This window comes from Mastomys coucha, unplaced genomic scaffold, assembly GCF_008632895.1.
Source record: "Mastomys coucha isolate ucsf_1 unplaced genomic scaffold, UCSF_Mcou_1 pScaffold14, whole genome shotgun sequence".
NCBI lineage: Eukaryota > Metazoa > Chordata > Mammalia > Rodentia > Muridae > Mastomys > Mastomys coucha.
The window spans coordinates 103978252-103999269 of NW_022196896.1; the positions used below are offsets into that span (position 1 = coordinate 103978252).

Here is a 21018-nt window from a genome sequence, read left to right on the forward strand (position 1 = left end):
GAGGAGGGAGGAGGGAGGGAGGAGGAGGGAGGGAGGAGGAGGGAGGAGGGAAGAGGGAAAGAGGAGGTTTTGCAACTTGCTCACTGGCCAAACTATCCTTCCTTAATGCTGAGCAGGATTGCCTCCAACCTAGAGTTAGAAAACCCCTGCAGTCCTTCCTTCATTCCCCCAGGCTCGCACTGAGCAAGCAGGGCCCTTCCAGATCTTTTCTCCCTCCCCACTCCCACAGAGACAATGCCTCAGGCACAAACGCCCTCTAACCTCCACCAAGTCCTCCAACCCAAGAGGCTCTTTGATTTCTCTACTTAGAGGAATTAACTTCTTTACTAGTAGCCTGAAAGTCTCATTGTCTCATGAATATAAAATTAAATATTGTTTAAGAGCGATTTTTAAATTAACAATGTTTTTTTAAATTTCCTTTTTCTAAACGGAAAAATAATCTTCAAATGAAAATGAATGTGGTATACCAAATGCTAAGCTTCCCCACCATAGCTTGTTTTAAGAAAAACTAACTTGACTTTGAGGCAAAAAGCAGTCACTGAAGAATGACTTCCTGCTTTGAAATTTCACAGGCTATCCCAAAACTCAGGCCACCCCTCAAAGGACACATATGGCCATGCCCATGTGAGTCTCTCAACTGCACTCTGCAGTTGTAAAATAGTTTTGTTTGCTAAAACTAACTTGAGATAGTAAATACAAAGGATACAACGGAGAAAATATTCTCTCAGGCATGGCATACAATGAGTTCTTTCATGGTAGGGGAACACAGTAAAATGGAGTATGAATTTCTCTTCAGTATACATTTGTTTACTCTGTTTTGCATTTTTGAGACAGGGTTTCGCTGTGTAGCTTTGGCTGTCTTGGAACTGGGTCTGTAGACCAGACTGCCCTCGAACTCACAGAGATCGCCTGCCTCTGCCTCCCGAGAACTCTCACCACCCCAACTCTCTTAAGTACACTTTTATTTTAAGACTTATTTATTATTATATATAAGTACATTAGAGCTGTCTTCAGATGCACCAGAAGAGGGTGTATCAGATTTCATTATGGATGGTTGTGAGCCACCATGTGGTTGCTGGAATTTGAACTCAGGACCTTCGGAAGAGCAGTCAGTGCTCTTAACCGCTGAGCCATCTCTCCATGCCTCTTAAGTACACTTTTAAACTGTCTCCACTTGGCTTAAGAATCTCTAGGTGACCAACTCATTCTTGGCACACAGGAAACTCTTGAAACTTGGCATTGAAATTCCCATGGCACCTCACCAACTAGCCTGTTTGTCCTCTGCCTTAAGTTCCTAGAGCCGGACATGAATGGTCAATTAATAATACACTTGAATGTTTTATACATGGCACTGAGCTAAAATAATTGTTTTCCTTGGCTGGGTGTGGTAACACACTTTAATCCCAGCACTTGGGAGGCAGAGGCAGGGGGATCTCTGTGAGTACAAGGTCAGACTGATCTACAGAGTGGGTTCCATGACATAGAGAGATCCTGTCCAAAAAAAAAATAAATAAACCTGACAATTATTATTTTTATTATTATTATCATCATCATAATCATCATCATCATCATCATCATCATCATCATCATCATCATCATCATCATCATCATTATTTTGCCTCAACAGCATGGGTTCCATGACAGCTGAGGCTACACAGAGAGATCCTGTCCAAAAAACCTGAGAGGAAAAGTATTATTTTTTTATTATTATTATCATTTTTGCCTCAACAGCAACTAAAAACTTTGGAACCCAGCAGTTCATAACATGTTTTAAAAATAACTGTTCCTGTTTCTTTGTTTTGTTTTGTTTTGTTTTTTGTTTTTAATCTTATTCATTACAGAGACTTTTCTTTTCAGCGGCACCCACAGAGAAAGTGCCCATTTTCTGGACAGTGCTTCAAACCTGTCATTCATTCTGTGTAAAGAAGGGTAATCTAAAGCAATGTTTCTTGATAGTAAAATAATAAACACCAATGCTAAGAAAAACAAGAAGAACCCAAGGATTGGAAGGCCCTCTGGTTCTGGAAACAGCACAGATACCAGATGTCCGGGATGGGATGGCTGCTGCTAAGGCTCTGGATTCGGGCCATTCTGAGCTGGGCAGGAACTTTGCTTGGTCCCTGAGAACGACCTGATCAAGCACTGACCCCCACAGCGCTCCTACCCCACCACTGTGGGGACCCCAGATGAGGGACAGAGCACAGAGGACAGAAAGAACTGTTGAAAGGGCAAAGAATATTCTAGAAATCCCCCTTCTGTCCTAAACCTGACTTGATTTTTCAAGAGTACTGTCAAGCACGACTCTAGTCTAAATAAAACCCACGTTAGGATTAATTCATAACACACCACTCAGCTTTTGGTTTGAGGGAATTTTTTTAGGAGGGAACTATCATGTTAGAAAGAACAATATACCAGTATATTTTTTTTTGCTTCTCACTGAAACCTTAGAAGAGGTAGTCATGCTTCCAAGTCTGAATAATTTCATCTGCAAAATAGGAATACTATTTACTTCAGCCTTGTGGTGAGGGTTAAATTATATAATGCATGTGAAATTTTATTTTTATTGCCTCTTATTAAATTATTATACATGAGAACATTTTTGTTTTTATTATTAAATAATATTTAACAAACCTCATAAGGTAATTTGTGTTTCTATCTGAATATTATTAAATAATATTTAATAAGCCTGATAGGGGAATTTGGTTTTTCTAACCTGAATATTTGGCTGCAAATGTATTTCAATACAGAGCTCATATTCAGAGCTGGAATGATCCCTCCCCACCCCCTTCATGCACACTCCTTTTCGTTGACCTAGAGATAAACTTTGACCCTGGTGTTTGATAATCGCACTCTTTCTGAAGAAGCCTTGTTCGTCTTAAGAACGGCTTGACCCCAGAATCAGGAAACTGACGTGCTTCAGCGCATCTCTTCCCTCCTTCTGTGGCTAGCCAGTCAGTGCTTACCCTCCTCAACGTTGTGTATTGTCTGTAGTGAGACAAAATTTGGGGCAGATGAAGAATTTCTTTCATCTGAGTTGTACTGGGCACTGAGCACATCTTTCTAAATCTGTGGGTCTGAAACTCACTTCTTTACTAAAATATCACCTTCCTAATGATGCTCACACACACACACACACACACAGAGAGAGAGAGAGAGAGAGAGAGAGAGAGAGAGAGAGAGAGAGAGAGAGAGAGAGAGAGAGAGAGAACCTGGAAGCCATGAACCTAACTTGTGTAACAGAACATCCTTGTTTCAATAAGCCCATTCCCCACTTCAGCCGATTCCCTACTTCCTGATGCATTCTGAGTTGGGACTTCCTAGTTCCTGGAATCATGTTTCATTAGCAGCAGGGATCACTTTGTTTCTACCTGTTTTATATCCAGATCAAAAAGTAAAACCGAGAGGTCCTGCAAAGCGAAGGAGCACTTTGCAGACAGCGATAGGTGATCTAACAGCCGTCAAGACCAAACACAGTGCTATACCGACCGACAGCTGTTAAGAATATTAAAATAAAATGCTCATAACAGCTGGTCCAAACACACAAATTCAAGTGAGAAAAGAAGAAAAATTGCAAGTGATCATATTTTTAGGACCATTTCAAATGCTGAGTCTACAGAAGGGAGCAATTTAATCCGTTTTCCTCTTATTTTCCATGGAGGTAAAGTTAAGAAAAGCTTCCCTGAGTTTTGCTTCAGCATCAGAGGGGCAGCAGATAGGAAGCCGCCTGATCCCTTTCCTTGTGGAGAGTCACACTCTGTTTCAGAGTAGAGAGTGACACTGTCTCTTATACTCTGTCCTGCCAGCCACCAACCTAAGCTGGGCCAGTCACCAACCTCTCTTGTCCTCATTTTCTTGAGTTTAAGGTAGGGAGAACAACGTCCTTGTCCATCCCACTAGCGGATCTACGTAGAAAAGAAAGACTACAGAAAGAGCTTTAAGACCACAAATTGTGCTGGCTCGAAACAGCATATGAATTATTTTTTTTAAATGCCCTTCAATAAAGAAGCCAAAGAAGCCAGGCATGATGGTGCACACTTTTAATCCCAGCACTAGAGAGGGTAGAGGCAGGCAGATTTCTGAGTTTGAGGCCAGCCTGGTCTACAAAGTAAGTTCCAAGACAGCCAAGACTACACAGAGAAACCCTGTCTATAAACAAACAAAACCACTTCTCATTTGCATGTATATGTACCTTTATTTCAACACCCTAAGGTCTCAGTTGAGGAATGGAATATTTATATCTGATAAAGTAATACTGAATCACAAACACACATACACACATACACACTCATCATCATCATCATCATCATCATCATCATCATCATCATCGTCATCTAGATTTTGTATAAATAATTAAGAAGAGCTTGGTTTTAGCCAGATATTTAGTATCACATGGATCCTTTCTAATGTAGAACAGGATATGTAAAGCAGTTTCAGGCCAGAATTCTTAAATTTGTAACACATCAACTTTAGCCTTAGATGCTCGTCTCAGTGTACAATTTTAAAGGAGTACCCAAAATGATAGCTACAAGCCACTACCTTGCCAGGACCAGCCTAGATTCAGTAGACAGCCGAGATATATCCATAGCAACTAACACTCTGTTTCCAAAGGCCAAAAGTTTCTTAAGGGGCCTTTGTCAAATTTGAGACTGACTTGTTAAATCCTTGTTAATAGTCTAAGCTTCCTCCTCCTCCTCCTCCTCCTCCTTCTTCTTCTTCTTCTTCTTCTTCTTCTTCTTCTTCTTCTTCTTTTCAAGACAGGGTTTCTCTGTGTAGCCCTGGCTGTCCTGGAACAGGGTCTCTCTGTAGACCAGGCTTGGCTTCAAACTCAGAAATTTGCCTGTCTCTGCCTCCCAAGTGCTGGGATTAAAGGCGTGCGCCACCACTGCCTGACTTAAGCTTCTTTTCTTAAATCGCACGCTGACTTTGTCTTGCTACATTTTAATAACTGGCTGGGTTTAGCCACTGGGCAGAGGAAAAAAAATGTCCTTTCTAGAGCATGTGTCAATCAATACTGCAGACGGAGAAAGGGAACTGGGATGACTGGACCATCCATCTCTCTAGCTTTCCTCCTCCAAGGCAGAACAACAGCTGGGTTTCTTCCTTAAGTTAAGCAGAAAGAACCCAAAACTTCCCACCTTCCCATTCCCTCTGTGAGTTCCCGACATGCTAGCTTTTCTGTCCTGGGTCGGAATGCTGGCCTGAAACCCCGGAACACTGCACATTTGCAAATGCTTTTGAGGGTCCGAGTACTTAAAAGTTTATAAATTAAATAAATGGTATAAAAGCCATGAGCAAGCTGGCCTGTTCTTTATGAATACACATTAAACGTTTGGTGTATGCCTCCCTTGTTCTCAGAGAGTGACTTTGAGCACTGCATGACAAATGGGTAAAGCGGGTTAAACACGCGTGGTAATCCGAGGTTTCTCTCTGGTATAGATATCATGCCTTTGCTCCGCCTCTGGGATTTACAGTCAAACATTTTACAAAAAGAGAGCGCTTACATGGGGGAAATATTTGTAACAGAATGACATTCCCAATTTGGAAGATAATTTTATTAATTTTATAGATAGTAGAAATATATTCATTTTATCAGCACTCAAAATTCAAAGATTCCCAAACTCTTTGAAAGTAAAATAACACATCCTACTAAAAGGGAAGTATGGGGCCAGTAAGATGGCTCAGTAGGTAAAGACACTCGCTGCCAAGTGTGATGACCTGAGTACGATCCCCGGAATCCCAGATAGTAGGAGAGAATCAACTCTGGCAAGCTGTCCTCTGAGCTCCACGTTTGTACTATAGCATGACCAGGCCCTTCCCCCGCCCAAAGCGATTAATTAATTAAATGTTAAAAATAAATGCATAGACTGTGGATGGGGGCTAAGTAGTAGAGCATTTGCATGGCATATGCTAGGCCCTGGGTTTGATTCCCCAGCCCTGTAAAATTAATTAGTTAAAATAAATGTGCACAGAAAGAACTTTTGTAAACACAAACAAACCAACTCAAAACATACAGGATAAGGAAAAGCACTAGAATAGCTAAAAAACATTTTGAAAAAGATGAACATAGGGCTGGAAAGATGGCTCAGTTAGGAAAAAGTTTGCTGCGCAATGCGAAGACCTTGGTTCCATCTGCAGAACTCATGTAAAAAAGCAATAATAATAGTAGTAGTAGTAGTAATAATAATAATAATAATAATAATAATAATAATGTGAACATCATTCTTAAGGAAAAATAGTAGAGGTTCTCTGGCTTCCACAGGCTTTTCACACACATACACACATACACACATGCACACACACACACACACACACACACACACACGTGCACACACTTTTCAACCAAAAATAAACTTGGAAGAGTCATATTTCCAGAGAAAGACAGAGCAGAGCACCGAGCTGAGAGGCAAACTCACACAACCAAGGCTGGTTGGTGTGAACAAAAAGTGCAAGGATGAACCCGAGAAGCAAGAAAAGCACTTTCTATACACAGTGTTGGAACCACTAGCCATACACAAAAACACATAGCCAGAGGCTGCCTGCAGCCTAACTGCTCATAGCAGTCAACTGCAGTATGTCACAGACCTAGCATCTGTGTTGTACACGAAAGTCCTTCAGAGCCAGGGCCAGGAAAAAAAAAATGCTTAGACACATAAAACCACAGCCCACAAGTCAAAAGTCAACAAGTTAAGAGTTCATCGAAATGCAAGTTGAATTTGTTTTCTAAATTTTAATGACTATTATTATGTATGCACAATAATGGCGGGAGGGGTGCCACAAAACCTGTGTGGTGGTCAGAGGATTCCTTTGTGTCCCTCTGGAAGTTGAACCTTCTGCCTTTCCACGGGCTTCAAGGATCAAAGCCAGGTCAGCGCGCATGTGCGGCAAGCATCTTTACCCACTGGGCCATCCTTCCCGCCCTTGAATTCATGTTCTGTTCCAAGATCGTAAAACCAAGGCAGAGACTAAGAGAAAACATTTGCAGGGCACATATCTGACAAAAAACTTGTAGCAAGAACGCAAGAATTCCCAGACCACAACAGTACAGACAGTTCTTAAATGAACAAAAGAGCTGACCACAATAGAGTAAAGCTGTAACCCCAGCACTTGAGAGGCAGAGACTAGAGGATCAGGAGTTCAAGGTCAGCCTGGGGCATATAGGGAATCTGATGCCAGCATGGGCACCATGAGACTGTGTCTCAAGAAGAAAAGCAAAAGCAAAAAAAAAAAAAAAAAAAAAAAAAAAAAAAAAAAAAAAAAAAAAAGCACAAACTGAACGAGCGGTTTCACCAAAGAAAACGCAGGCAAGAGCAGAACAGCCTTAGAGATGCTTTGCATTGGGACTCCTTGGAACCATGAACGACAACCACAACTACCCACCACCTTGTGCATGTCTGACGGGTTACCATTAAAACTATGAAGAAGAACTGGGCGGTGGTGGCGCACGCCTTTTATCCCAGCACTTGGGAGACAGAGGCAGGAGGATTTCTGAGTTCTAGGCCAGCCTGATCTACAGAGTGAGTTCCAGGACAGCCAGGGCTACACAGAGAAACCCTGTCTCGAAAAACCAAAAACCATGGAGGAGAGCAGGCATTGGTATGACATGAGCTTCTGGCTCTCTCGTGGGTTGGTAGTAAAAGGGAAACACCAAACTAGCTTTTTTTTAAAAAGTCACACGTTTTTTTTAAACAGTTACCGTGTGACCTGAGGCTTTCACTACTAAGAAGTTAGTTCACATAGAACCTCCACATAGATGCGCCTGGTGACTTTACTCACAATGACCCCAGACTGGAGATAACTCACATGTTCTTTAGCTGGTCAAGGAAGAGACAGGCTGGGGCACAACCCCGGCGCACAGAGTGCTAACCAGTGATGAAAAGGGCATAATGTTCATGGAGGTAAGGACATGGACAGATCTCAAGGCAGCTTTGCTGAGGAGCAGAAGTTGGTTTCAGAAAGTTAAACATGTATGCTGTGACTTAGTTCACACCATACTCTTACAACAAAAAACGACTCTGTTGGAGAAAAGAGAAACCATCCCCCAGGGGTAAGGACAGAAGGAGGTTGCAACGTAATCGAGCTGTTCTCTGACTGTTTGGATTGGGACAGTGGCCCCTGCAATTTTTATATATGACGTTTTTTTTTTTTTTAAAAAAATCCATGTATACGCATGTTCATAGCAGCAACCTTCAGAGTAGCCCAAAAGTAGACGAAGCCCAAATGTTCACCAACAGATGAATGGATACACAATTTAGAATCTATAAATACTATCCAATGGAGTAGCACTCTGCCATAAAAAGGAATGGACTGATAGAACCCCCACAGGGAGGGAAGGCCTGAGGGATCCTGAGATGATCAGGAGGATCACACGCTGTCTGGTTCTATTTCTGTGAGACCATCAGGGTAGCTACATTCATAAGACCAAACACAGACACAAGCAACTGGGAAACAACTGATGTAATGGTACAAGGTTTTGTCTTAGAGCAACAAAAATATTTCAGACAGGTAGAATGTATGGTATACAGCACTGTGAACGTACAAAATGCCTAGAAATTGTAAAGGGTTTTTGTTTTGTTTTGTTTTGCTTTCCTTTTGCTTTGCTTTGCCTTGCTTTGCTTTGTTTTTTGAGACTCAGTCTTGTGACCCAGTCTGACCTCAAATGCATAATCCCCCTGCCTCCACCTCCTTGCAGGCATATGCCACCACTCATGGTTTATGCAGAGCGGGAAACTGAACCCAGGGCACTGTTAATGCCAGACAAGCCCCCTCCCACCCGAGGGACATCTGCAGCCCCAGTTGTTCCCTTTCAGATGCCTGATGTTATAAGAACTTTGCTATAAGACAATATAATCTAAAAAGTCAATTTCACTATGATCATCTCAGAAGATCAATTTAAAGCCACGAGGAGATGTTACTTAACAAGACAATTAATAAATTGGTGACCTCGTGACCAGATTAGCATCTTGAACACAGGGCAAAGATGGAAGTTAAGTTGCAAAATTCCAAGGAACCACACACACACCCCAAAAGTTCACAGTCTCCCCCCAGTCCCAATTTTTAAAGATTAAAAAATATAAGCCTAGTAGTGGAGTCCTGTGACCCAACCTACTGTAGAGGCTGAAACCTTCGAGGCTAGACTGGGCTACAGTAAGAAGACCAGAAAGGGGACTGGGATGTACCTCGGTGATAGAGCATTAGTCCCACACTTGAGGGATCCTGGGTTCAATCCTCAGTGTGTAAAATATAAATTAAATTGTACCCGAGTGTGCTCCTGAGTTTTATTTTCTTTTCAAACAGCACTTGCTTAATTACGAATATTTAAAGTTATAGACCCAGTTTCTTTCTTTCTTTCTTTCTTTCTTTTAAAGCATGAATGTGTTTTAGAATGCATCACAGAATAGGACAGAACAGAACAGAACAGAACAGAACAAACAAACAGAACAGAACAACAGAACAGAACAGAACAGAACAGAACAGAGCAGAACAGAGCAGAACAGAACAGAGCAGAGCAGAGCAGAGCAGAGCAGAGCAGAACAGAACAGAACAGAACAGAACAGAACAGAGCGAAACAGAATTGAAAGGTATTTTTGGACTGATTTTGAAGCTTATTCTGCCTGTGAAGATTAAGAAACCTGAGGACAAGGATGTCTTCAGTTTTCCGTGCTTCCCACATAGACCAGGGGTCCACGGCTCTGAGCCTTTACTCAAGCTCTTCCCTCAGCCTGTGATCTCTTTCCTCCTTAGCCTCTCTTGGACTGGTTAAGTCCTGACCATTCTCTTCTTGAACTGAAGTCTGAGATCTCATTTCCATTGGGGGTAGTGGGTGAGGTTTGCCCTGCACTCCCATGATCCCTCGGGCTCTAAAAGTACTCCACCACAGAAGCTGTCATGAGACGTTCATGTGATTGCCATTCCCTCAGGGCTACAGGCCATAGAAGGGAAACAAAGCTCATTCATCCTTATTCTTTCCAGTAACTGACTTGGAGCAGGCTGTCTGGATTTCCAGTGGGTCCATGGGCTCTCCTGCACCTTTATTAACACAGTGGGCACTGGTATCTGGGCCCAGTCTCTCCTTGACTCAGGACTTCCACTACTATTGTTTTAACCTAAACCCGGATTCCCCAGGTTCTAGGCTGTCTCCACAACTCGTAAGTTCGCCTGCTGTGTGCCCCTAATACTCTCAGCAAGATGTTGAATGTTACCATGCTCAGCAAGTGAAACTTCACACAGCCCCAAGTGGGGCTGAAGATTAGAGTCATTCAAATACACACAGAATCTAACACACCAGCTAGAACTCTCCATAAAGGCTTGTGAGAAAAACACACTCAACCAACGACCCCAGTCACTCCTCAGAACTTGCTTCAGTAAGCCAGCCCAGGCCAACCTCAGCGTGCTAAGGACAGCTCATGGAAGATTTAAGAGTTATTTGTTTATCTAGAAGTCTGCAAAATTTGGGAGGAGTCTAAAATTAATATAATTTACAAATACAAACCAGGTTCAAAAAGTGAGTGTTTGGGGCCTGCCTGTAAGATGGTACTGCAGAAAAAGGTGCTTGCCGCCAAACTTGACTACCAAGAGTTCAATCCCAAGAACTCACATGTGGAAAGGAAGAGCTGATTCCCAGAAGTTGTCCTCTGACTCCCGCATATACACCAAAGCATACACGCAGCACATATAGACCCATTCACATTTGGATTCTCTCTCTCACTCACTCTCATTCCCTTCCTCCCTTCCTTCTCTCTCGTGTTTCTAAAAGAGAAAGAAAGAAAATTGACTATCTGCTTACCATGGGAGAAAAAAAGCCCGCTAAGTTATCTCAGCTGCTGCTGTGCATGTGAGACAAACTCTCAGGAATGTTCACCCTGAAATACACACCGGCTCCTCCTCCCCTCTAGAATGCTCCACCACATCAAGCAGACTCAGCACTCTTAGGTGTCCACATGTGCAAGGGACCCCCAGGTTGAAGCTTCCTGAGAAATCCGCACACCTCTGACACCTTTCCCTATAAAGTTATCCTGGTGTTACTGAGCAGTTCCCCGTGGCCCTGCGAGCGTTCTTGGGGTCTTCTGCATAACTTTTCAGGCAGATACCAGTAATCACGCCACTTCCTAGACCAGCTGCAGAGGCTTCAGGTATACTGCCTTGAACAGTCCCTTTGAAGGGCTTTCTTAATGCCAACTGTCCTCCCAGAAGCCACCAGGCAACTCTACCACGTGACAGGGAGTGGTTACACACTCTACAATCAGGCAAATCTGCCTTCTGCATCCCGTCTCACTAAACCCTCCACTAGGTGTGGTCATCAGCCGGTCTCATCTTCCGTTTCCTTGTCTGTGAACAAGAACCTGTGCTGTTGCTGCTGTCCCTTGGCACGAGAAGGGCCCCAGACAAATCTAATAATAAACATATAACCAAGGGAGCCGGGAGATACAGAAAACCCTCTCCCACTCTAAATGGAGAGCGACTAAAACCATAAAAATCCCAAGGACATACCGATTCAGAACGTTCTCATGTACTTCCGGTGAGCCATTAACAGAATGGAAGAATTGGCTTGCCTTGTTTAAAGCCCATGAAAACACATGACGGTGAACCTGTACATGGTAGAAACTGCATGGACAGGGACCATGGGGTGTCCTCTATGAGCCAGACACAGGCATTTTTCTCCCAAACTCGACAAAGCACAGACAGAGCAATTGGCAAGACTCTGCTTGACCTCGGTCTCTCCTGAACAGCCTTGGTCCTTTCTGGCAACAGTTGGGGGAGGAGATTAAGACACAACAGGGTACAGAAAAGGAGTCGAGTGTTCTTCCTAGATTCCCCTCCTTACAACAAACATTCTTGGTTTGTGCAGGGAAAGGAGTCAGGAAAAAGCAAGGCGGGAGAGTTAACAGTGACGTCGGCTTGCAATTCACTCAGGCTGAGCGGAGGGAGACAACAGAAGCCACACTGTGCCGCCCACCTTGCTGATGGTAAAGCGCACGTGGGCATGAATATTTTCGGCATCCTGTGGTGACGGGTACTTAGGATCTTTACAGATATTTTGACCCTCAGTCATCCTTTAAAATAGGGGTGCAGGAAGATAGGAGGGTTGGAAGTGTAGTTCAGTGACAGGGTGCTTACCTGGCATGCTCACAGCCCTGGCTCTAAGCGACGCTGGGGAGCAGGGGAAGGGAGGGTAGGAGAAGTAAAAGAAGAGACCATCAAATTGAGCTATGAGTTTTTAAAACACAAGTAAAAGAAATTTTCTCAATTACTGTTTTAAAAATAGGCGGGCAGGTAGTGGCACATGCCTTTAAAGTCCCAGGACTCGGGAGGCAGAGGCAGGTGGAGCTCTCTGAGTTCAAGGCCAGCCTGGTCTACAATAGTAAGTTCCAGGACAGCCAGGGCTACATACTGACTATCTCAATCAATCAAGCAAGCAAGCAAGCACTGACTGTATTCCTTCTGAGCATGGAGGTTTCCATGGCCACTAATGATGAAACTAACCCAGCTTATTCTGTTTTGTAGCTGAATTTCTCCTTATAGTATACCTTATTTTTCAGCATTTCTTAGTCCTCGGGCTGTTTTGTGCTACTTTTCTCCCCAGGACAGGGAAGGAAGCTTTCTGTGTCGCACAGTTGATTCCTGGCTGATTCAGCAGCTCTAGGTCTGCCCAGAATTACAATGACAACCCTGCCTTCTAGTCCTGACCCTTGTTTGTGCTATACTGAGGACAGAAAGATCATTTATTGGCCAATCCTACCAAGCAGCGGAAGTGTAAAAGTTGTGTAGACTTGTTCCCATTATTTTGTAGTCCGTGTGTGCTGAACGACCCTAAAATTGGCAATATTTCGCTTTAAAAAAATAAATAAATAAAAGGAGCATTTCAAACTCTTGCATGAGGTAGGTGGGCAGACACACAGGCCAGCAGATTATATACATACTTCAGTAATAGACTTTTTTTTTTTTTTACAAAGACAGGGACTTTCATATTAATAGCGACATTCTATTACAGTCTGTCAAAAACTGCATAACAGATCCTTCTGTTCTATTACTGTCCCTCCAAACAAAACCCATTAAGCATAAATGTGACATCAAACAGCCACCCTTAACAGCCAAGCTTCAAGGCTGCAGAGGCTACAGCGGCCTCTCAAAAAAAAAAAAAAAAAAACCACTGCAGTTTGCAATTATAGAAACACACTCGACTTATCTGCAGACATCTGTAAGGGCGCTCCAGTTTTTGCCTCTGTCTTACACATACACCCCTGGGGAAGTCTGGAAATCATTTTTTTTTTTTCTGAAACTCTGTTGGCTCACAATTTCAAGGCAGTGCTGGGTGTGTGCTGTTCTTTTGTTTGTTATAATGACCAATAAAAGTGGAATGCAAAAATATCCACCCGAACCCTACTAATAGAAGCCAATCAGACCTCAGTCAGAGTCCTCCCTCCTCCCCACCCCCATCTCTAGGTCACGTATGCAACCTGCTGGCTTGCCGGAAGGGCTTTCCAGTTGCTTGTCCCCAAGGCCGGTCACAGTGAACAAAGCTCAGAACTGAGTCTCCAACTTCATTCTACATCTCTTTGCCACTGTGGCAGAAAGGATAGATGCATTCACGTAGTCCACTCGATGACTGGAACACCGTTTTTGTTTGTTTGTTTGTGTTTTTTTTAAACAACCATTCTTGATGGGCCAATGTGTTTGTCTTTAAGGATTGTCCCAGCAAACTCTGTGCACATTTCAGCCAGCTCCAGATGAAATGAGTTAAGCTCTCTCCCGGCCTGCTGACGTTTGAATGTGCCATCCTCGGACCTATGACTAGGGACTTCAATGCCTCCCCTGCCCCTGTGCCCTCCCACCCCCTCCCACTCCTTTATGTATATATGTTGCATAATTATAGAGCAGTGGGTATTTATCACCTCTTCTGGGCAGTAAGCAGAAAGACACACAATACCATTACTTCCAGCTACTGCTTTTCCCAAGATAATTAGGTAACGCGGTGGAAGGAGGCTCCTAAGCCTAAGGCTGTTCAAGTTAAGTGATTGACACGGCTCTGTCTGGCTGCTCTATTAACTGTTTCATTTTGTTGCTATTTGCAGTTTGCTTGGCTAATACTCCGAACAAATACAGACTGTTTCTTTAGCCCCTTTTTTCTCTTTGACCTTCTCCTGCCCATTTTCTTTGACTCTCTTCAAACTGCCTTGAAAAGGGCCTGTTGAATGCGCAGTCCATCAGAGGCCCAGGTCCGTCCCTACCCTTGCCCTGAATGCCTTACTTCAAAGATGGGCCGCATTCTTTAATTGGCCTTTGAATTAATATCAAAGGGTCACAATGCGAGTGCCAAAAGAGAAAGGGGCTTTAATGAAGCAAAGAACCACCATTCACTTGCAGATAAGCACGTTTTTATGCCTGAGTGGTCGCTGTGGCTAAAGGCTTGGTGAAGGGTAGACTGAGAGGACTTTTCCTTAAGTAGTGATTAGTTCAAACAAACAAGAGTAAACAAATTAAAAAAAAAAAAAGTCTACAGACAGAGACAACATAAAATAAATAATAAGCCGAAATCCCAAACGCCACATCCCTCTCACAGATCCATTCAAAAAATAAGAAATGAGAGAGAGAGAAAAAGGAAGAAAGAGAGGGAGAGAGAAAGAAAGAGAGAGAGAAAGAAAGAAAGAAAGAAAGAAAGAAAGAGAAAAAAGGGCTACAATTCATTAGCAAATCCATCCACCATTTTTAATCCCTTATATCAACATAGAAATTCCAAAAACAGGCCTGGAAGCATTGCCATTCTGAAATGACGAGAATAACACAGAAGGAAATATTTTGACCTTAAAAATCTTGGGAAAATATAACATTTTTTTATAACATATATCCTAAGGTTCAAGATATAGTGACATTTGATATGAGCAATTGTGGCTAAACTATTCACACTTGATTCTTTTATACAGAGAACTTAATTTGAGCCTAAAATACTAAAATGTATTTCCATCTATCATCTTCTATCTATCTGTCTATCTATCTATCCATCCACTCTACCTATCTATCTAACTAATCTATCTATGGGGACGATATTTTCTGTTTCTTCCAAAGAATATAGTGGTTAGTGGCCACTGTTGTCCTTGTGCCCTGGTAATAATGTTGTTGTACTGTACAATGTATGCACAAACCCACAGCACCAGAGGTCAATGTAAGGTAGAATTCAGCTCAAATCATCATGATTACAGACTGAAATAGTAAGCCATTCTCCCCTCCCTCCTTCTCCTTCTAAAGGCATTGGTGATTAAGGAAAGAACCCAGTCCCAGGGAATTATCATCTTAGCCATAGCTTGGACCAGCATCCTGTAAACCCAGCTACACTCAATTTGGCCTCTTATAGACATAACACTGAGACTGACCAAGGCCTAGGACCTTTGTCCCTTCCCTGGATGCCTTAGAAAAAGAGTTTATGTGACTCTCAATGGGACACAAGGAAGGACCTTGTTTCGATACTTCAATCCATCCCCAGAAGTACATTGCCAATTTTAAATTCTGGCACCCCAGCTTGCCAGTTTTATGCTAAAGGAGAGAAGAAAGAAAGAGAGAGGAGAGAGAACTTCCTTATCTTGGGAGAAATCAAAGGCATTTCTTCCTCAGTGGCTCTATTTTCCATGAGCTTGTCCATCTGCTTCAGAGTTGCCAAAATGGAGAGAGAAAGGACACCAGATAAATGTCAGGGAGTCAGCCAATCTGCTTAAGTCTCCAACTTTATCCCAAGAAACTCCTTCCTGCCCTGCTGGGCCTTCCAATCTTTTGACATGAGCCAACAGGCATCAAAACAAATGTACAAATCAAAAGACTTATTTTGCCCAAATCTAGACTCTCAGAAGCTATTTCTCCCATCCCAGTGTTCTGCCCGCTAACCAGTGTACTGCTTTGAAATAGGGTACTGCCAGCCCCAGCTCCAAGGTCCCATCTGTACAGAAGACAGAATTAGTGCAGTGTATTTTGAACTGACCAGGGGGAAAAGCTACTTAACCCTTGTTAAACTGGACTTGGAGAAAGTATGAAGGGAAATCAGTCAGGGATCAAATCCTGTTTCATAGAGGCCAAAAGAGACAGCAGATTCCAAATAAATAGTAGGTGTCTATTTGTTCAGAGTTTGTCACATGTCTGCAGTCACGAACACATCACAGTAATGTCTAAGGGCAGGGGAGAGAATGCTGCCATCTCCAGTCTTGGGAAGTCCAGCTCACACGAGGCAGTGACTTTCCCCTGATCGCCGAGCTAGTCAGAGCATGAAGTAGGTCAGAGACTAGCTATTACAGAGTCAGAGTTCCAGCTAATGCAGAAGTAAATGCTGGCAAGCTAGTATTCTGTGGTTTCTCTACCAAAATCCACAAGTGGCATAAATTCAAAATCACTGCAAATCCAACTCAGTGAAACACACAAAAAGGTATTTGGACCACATAGTTAACTCTTGCCCAGAACACTACAGTCATGTATACATAACATGGCCATTGATAATGGCGATTCTTGGCTCTACTGGTTAGAACATACACCTGTCTGTCTAAGTGCTTGCTTGTTCTTGTATTTGTTTTTTTTGTTGTTGTTTTTTTTTTTTTTTAAGATGGGGTCTCATATAGCCCAGGCTGGCCTCAAATTCATTATATAGGTAAGGATGACCTTGAACTCCGGGTCATTCTGCATTGGCCTCCCAAGGGCTAGGATATCAGCCATGTTCCAATTTATTCAGTTCTGGAAACCAAACCCATGCCCACAGGTTAGGCAAGCACTTTACAAGCTGAGCTACATCCCCCAGCCCTGAGCTCTGTATTTCTGAAAAGTGCCACAGTCAAGTATCTAACATCATTTTCACTCTTTGAGTTGAGAAGAGTTTCACTTTACTTTGAAGGGCAGAAAAATGGAGGCAATATGGTTTGATGTCAGGTGAAATAACACAGTTTTAGAGTTTGTAAATCTGAATGACCCACTCAGGGAAGCTACCCGAATAATCCATTTATTTCTGACATGGCCATCAATAAGAATTGAAGGGCATTTGATATCTAAGTAAACTTTCTTCTTCCAGGAGACACATCATTCCTGGGGCAGATTGCATCTCCTCCAGCTGGCTTCCAATTTGCAGCTTGCAAGGCGTGCTTCTGAAGCTCCATGGGAAATAACTTCTCCCTGAGGCTCAACCTGCAGGCTGCAATCATGCAGCAGGAACAGCTCAGACTTCACAAGCAGCTGCTGGAGTTAAGGACTCTCTGAGACTTCAATGTAAGCCTTGTCCCAGGCACCCACCGGACCTCTCATAATACAGACTTTGCTCTCTCCACACTCCTGGGTCTTAATCCAAAAGCCACTCACCTTGCATGTGTGCACCCTAGCAGACAACACTGACCTGATCTGATGAGATAGTTGGTTGAGATCTCCTGCAAGCTGATTGCCCAGGGTTCGTTCTAGATGGGATTCCGAGGCACACTCAGTCTCCCCGCTTTCATTGCAAACAAGGGGAGAATTACCCTGGGATTTTGACACTCACAGAAATTGTACTCCCTTGCTCCTTTTTAAACATAAGGCTTCCTCCTCAAACCTTACCACCACTTCATACAAGCACTAGATGGGTTGTCCAAGCCGGACTCAGTGTTATGTCAACGAAAGACGATTAAAGGGGAAGAAAACCCGAGTCTCTCCAAAGCTCTGGGAGCGGGCATCCTGCTGCAGGGTTCAATGGACAACATTTGTTACGAAATAGTAAAAATTTGCATAATTTTGGGGAAGACTTTGTTTTCAAAGCCATTCTGTCTTTCACCTGCTCAGGCCTCTACCGTGTATGGCTTTGGTTAACTTTTTTGTTGATGGAGGCTCATGTTTAACCAACTGTTTTTAATTTACAAATTAAACTTGTCAGAAGTAGAAATCCTTCCTTGGAACTATTCCAATATGTCAAGAATTAATTCTAATGAAAACGGCATTGCCTAAATGCAGGATGGCCAGCCACTTATTTTATTTACACAAAGTCCTTCTCAGTTTCTTTGATAAAAGCAGCTAAATCTTTTTCCTCTTTCATGTTTTGTCAGCACTTGATTCCTTTGTCCCTTGGCTATTTGCCTAGCTGTGGACAATAAGGAAGGAAGAATAGAAGCAGATTGTTGGAATGGCCCTCAATAAACCTAATTATGACATGTTGACTGCCCTCACCATGACATGGTCAGGGGACCCAGGCTTATTCAATTACCCTCGCCAGGTTTCTCTTTCAGACCTAAACTTATCCTCTGACTGTTTGTATTTCCAAACAGTATTCATGTTCATTGTGAAAGAAAATCCCCTGGACTTGGAAGGGTTTTAAAGTTGATGCTGTTATTGTAGCTAATTTTTATTAACGGAATGATAACATGATAAAGAAATGGACCTTTGTTATGTAATAAGAACAAATCAGGGTGTGCTTAGAACTACACCTCTCTTTCCTTTCTCTCGAGCCAGCCTGGCGGGACGTGGAAGCAGAATTAATAAACAAAATAATTTTTCCAACCTGCGCGTCCTCTCACACGAGGCGAACAGCACACAACTGTTACACTAGGATTCCTTTTTTTATTTCAAACAATAATAATAACCACATGACTTCGGCGTGCTGGGGGGTGGGGTGGGGTGGGTGGAGTTTATCTTTTTATTTTTCTGTCTTCTCTAATCACCAAGAACGTTCCTTGCCCCATTAACACTGGAGAATGTAAGTTCATCGGGACTTTAATGTCATCAGCTATTTCTTCAGCTGTTGGATTGAGTTAGGCAAGATGGACACTATTTAATTAAAACTCTGGCTGCTGGTTAGAGAAATGCTTCCCTCCCTGAAAATGTCCATTGGTCACATCAGAGATGCCTGCAAAGTTGGTGTGTGAAAAGCTGGGTGTCAAGTAAACAAAAGAATGTGGGGGAAAAAATGAAGGAATGCCAAACTTCAGCCCCTGATCCATCCTAACTTTTTAAGTCTCATAAGTCTCATAAAGGAATATTCCGTTGTAGTTACAGAGATGGAAAGCCTGGCAGAGACTGCTGGAGGGTCCCAACACTTCTGTGATGGTTTCTTTTTCTTTCCTTATTTGTTTGTCTCTTAGGGGTCTCTTAAGAACCGTATTGTCCCCTATCTTAAGAACCATATTGTCCCCTTTAGATAGTTTAACATTTCTTGGGACAACAGCAGAAAAAAAATACAAACTTCAACAAAACAAAGCAGATGCCTGGATGTTTTAAAAGCTGCTCCTCGATTCTCTTCCCTGCCTAAGCAGTGCCTATCCTTCCAACAGAAGCCAATCCAGACTGCTACTTGCCCCGTCAGTGAATTCAGAGTCTGGTTTGTATTTGGTTCCTGTGGAGAGGGCCTTTAAAATCTGATGTGAGAAATCTATTTCCCAAAAACAGCCTCGTGAGATAAAATATACAGAGCCCTTGATGTTCGGAGAACATTTAGAATAAGTATTGGCCACCCGGGTTCTACTCCACAGGTCCATTTCCTCTAGGTTTCTAATACTCAAAATGAATTGTTGAACAAAATCTTTACAAATGCTTAATCTGAATGTCTTTGGTGAATATATATGTGTGTGTGTGTGTGTGTGTGTGTGTGTGTGTGTGTGTGTGTCACATATGTCAGTCTCACTTTAGGATTTCCATACTTTAGTTGGTAAAAATTTATATTTGTATTTATAATTGATTGCGAAAAATGACTTTCACAGTGCATCTTCCCTATTAAGTAAAAAAAAAAAAAAATTATTTAACAGACAAGAAAATAGTGGACGCTAGGCCGTCCTCAAGGGCTCAGATGACTTTAATCAGAAGATAACTCCTGTCTAAAGGAAAGGGGAAGAAGAAGAAGAAAGAAAAGAAAGAAAAGATCTGCTTCTGCTACTTTAGAGTGGAAATGTTATTAAAATATCCAAGATGTCTCAATATTTTAACTTGAAACATATGTATTTTTGCATTCCCTAAAATGTTTTAATGTTTTTATATAGTTAAACAGAATAACAACTCTTCCTCGGATCTCAACTAGCGCTTCCCTAAGAAAACATGAGAAAAAGAATAACTCAAGGAAATCAAATACTCAGATGGAGTACCGCGCACCGCCCCAGACTCGGCACAGCGCTATGAATGCTGCCGTTTTAAAAGTTATATGGCTATCTTGCTGTTCAAACTAAATTAAGTAAATTTATGCCCTAACTCTCACAAATGTGACTTCCAACAACCTGCTGGAAGCCAGTCCCTGTATCAGTGTAAAGCAGGGGCTTGCTTGCTTATGGTTCAAAAAAGGGGGAGTTCAATACATTTGATTGTTTTGATTTTGTATGGAGTTACTTTAAAAAAAAAAAAAAAAGTCAAGCATTGGCTAGAAGTGGCCGAGATCAGATTTCTTCTTTAGTCTAAAGGTCGAGCACTGCCTTTCACTCTTATCAAATAAAAAAATTTTAATTTGCAATTCAGAGCTCAAAATTGCAATATATTTGATCTCAGTACTGGATAATCAGTAAGAAAAATAGAAATAAACTCTTTCATATGGTAAACGGTAGTGCTTATTATTCTGGTTGGACAAGGGGTATATTTTCTCCTAATAGTCTCATTTTATAGCATTCAGCCTTGATTTCAAAAGATTAGTAAATACAGCAACATTTGCTTACATGTGTTCCCACAAACCTACTTAAGATAAAGAAATATACAACAAAATTTGAACCAGAGATATTTGATACATTAAAAAGTTATACACGTAAATATTAAACTTTCAGAATGCACCATGTGGGTTTTTTTTTTTTTTGATCATTCAGACTTTGCAGTGAAGGGTTGAAATACATGAATGAATTTCTGTCCATTTTCAAAATATACAGCTTAAAAGTCCATATGTTAAATGTCGACTGTTGAAATAAATTTCCATAAAAACAAAACGGTAAAAAGGTAGAGGGGGAGAAAAACTTAATAAAATCTCCTCTTGATCGACCACGACATTGTGCCTTGTGTTGTTTTCACTCCAAAGAGAAAAGGTCTTACATTCTTTCCAAGTTTCTATATAATGCTCACAGCACGTCT

At 42.1% G+C, this 21018-nt stretch overlaps 1 protein-coding gene and 1 long non-coding RNA gene across 3 annotated transcripts in view; one reads left to right on the forward strand and one right to left on the reverse strand.

The window, feature by feature from the left end:
- The window catches only part of Pax3 (paired box 3), a 96181-nt gene that overhangs the window by 53642 nt on the left and 21521 nt on the right, over nt 1–21018 (reverse strand). The gene's annotated exons all lie outside the window — the stretch shown is intronic.
- On the forward strand, nt 9527–17289 carry LOC116088625. Its single transcript, XR_004117947.1, has 2 exons — nt 9527–9578; nt 17036–17289. It is a non-coding gene; the product is annotated as an uncharacterized LOC116088625 (long non-coding RNA).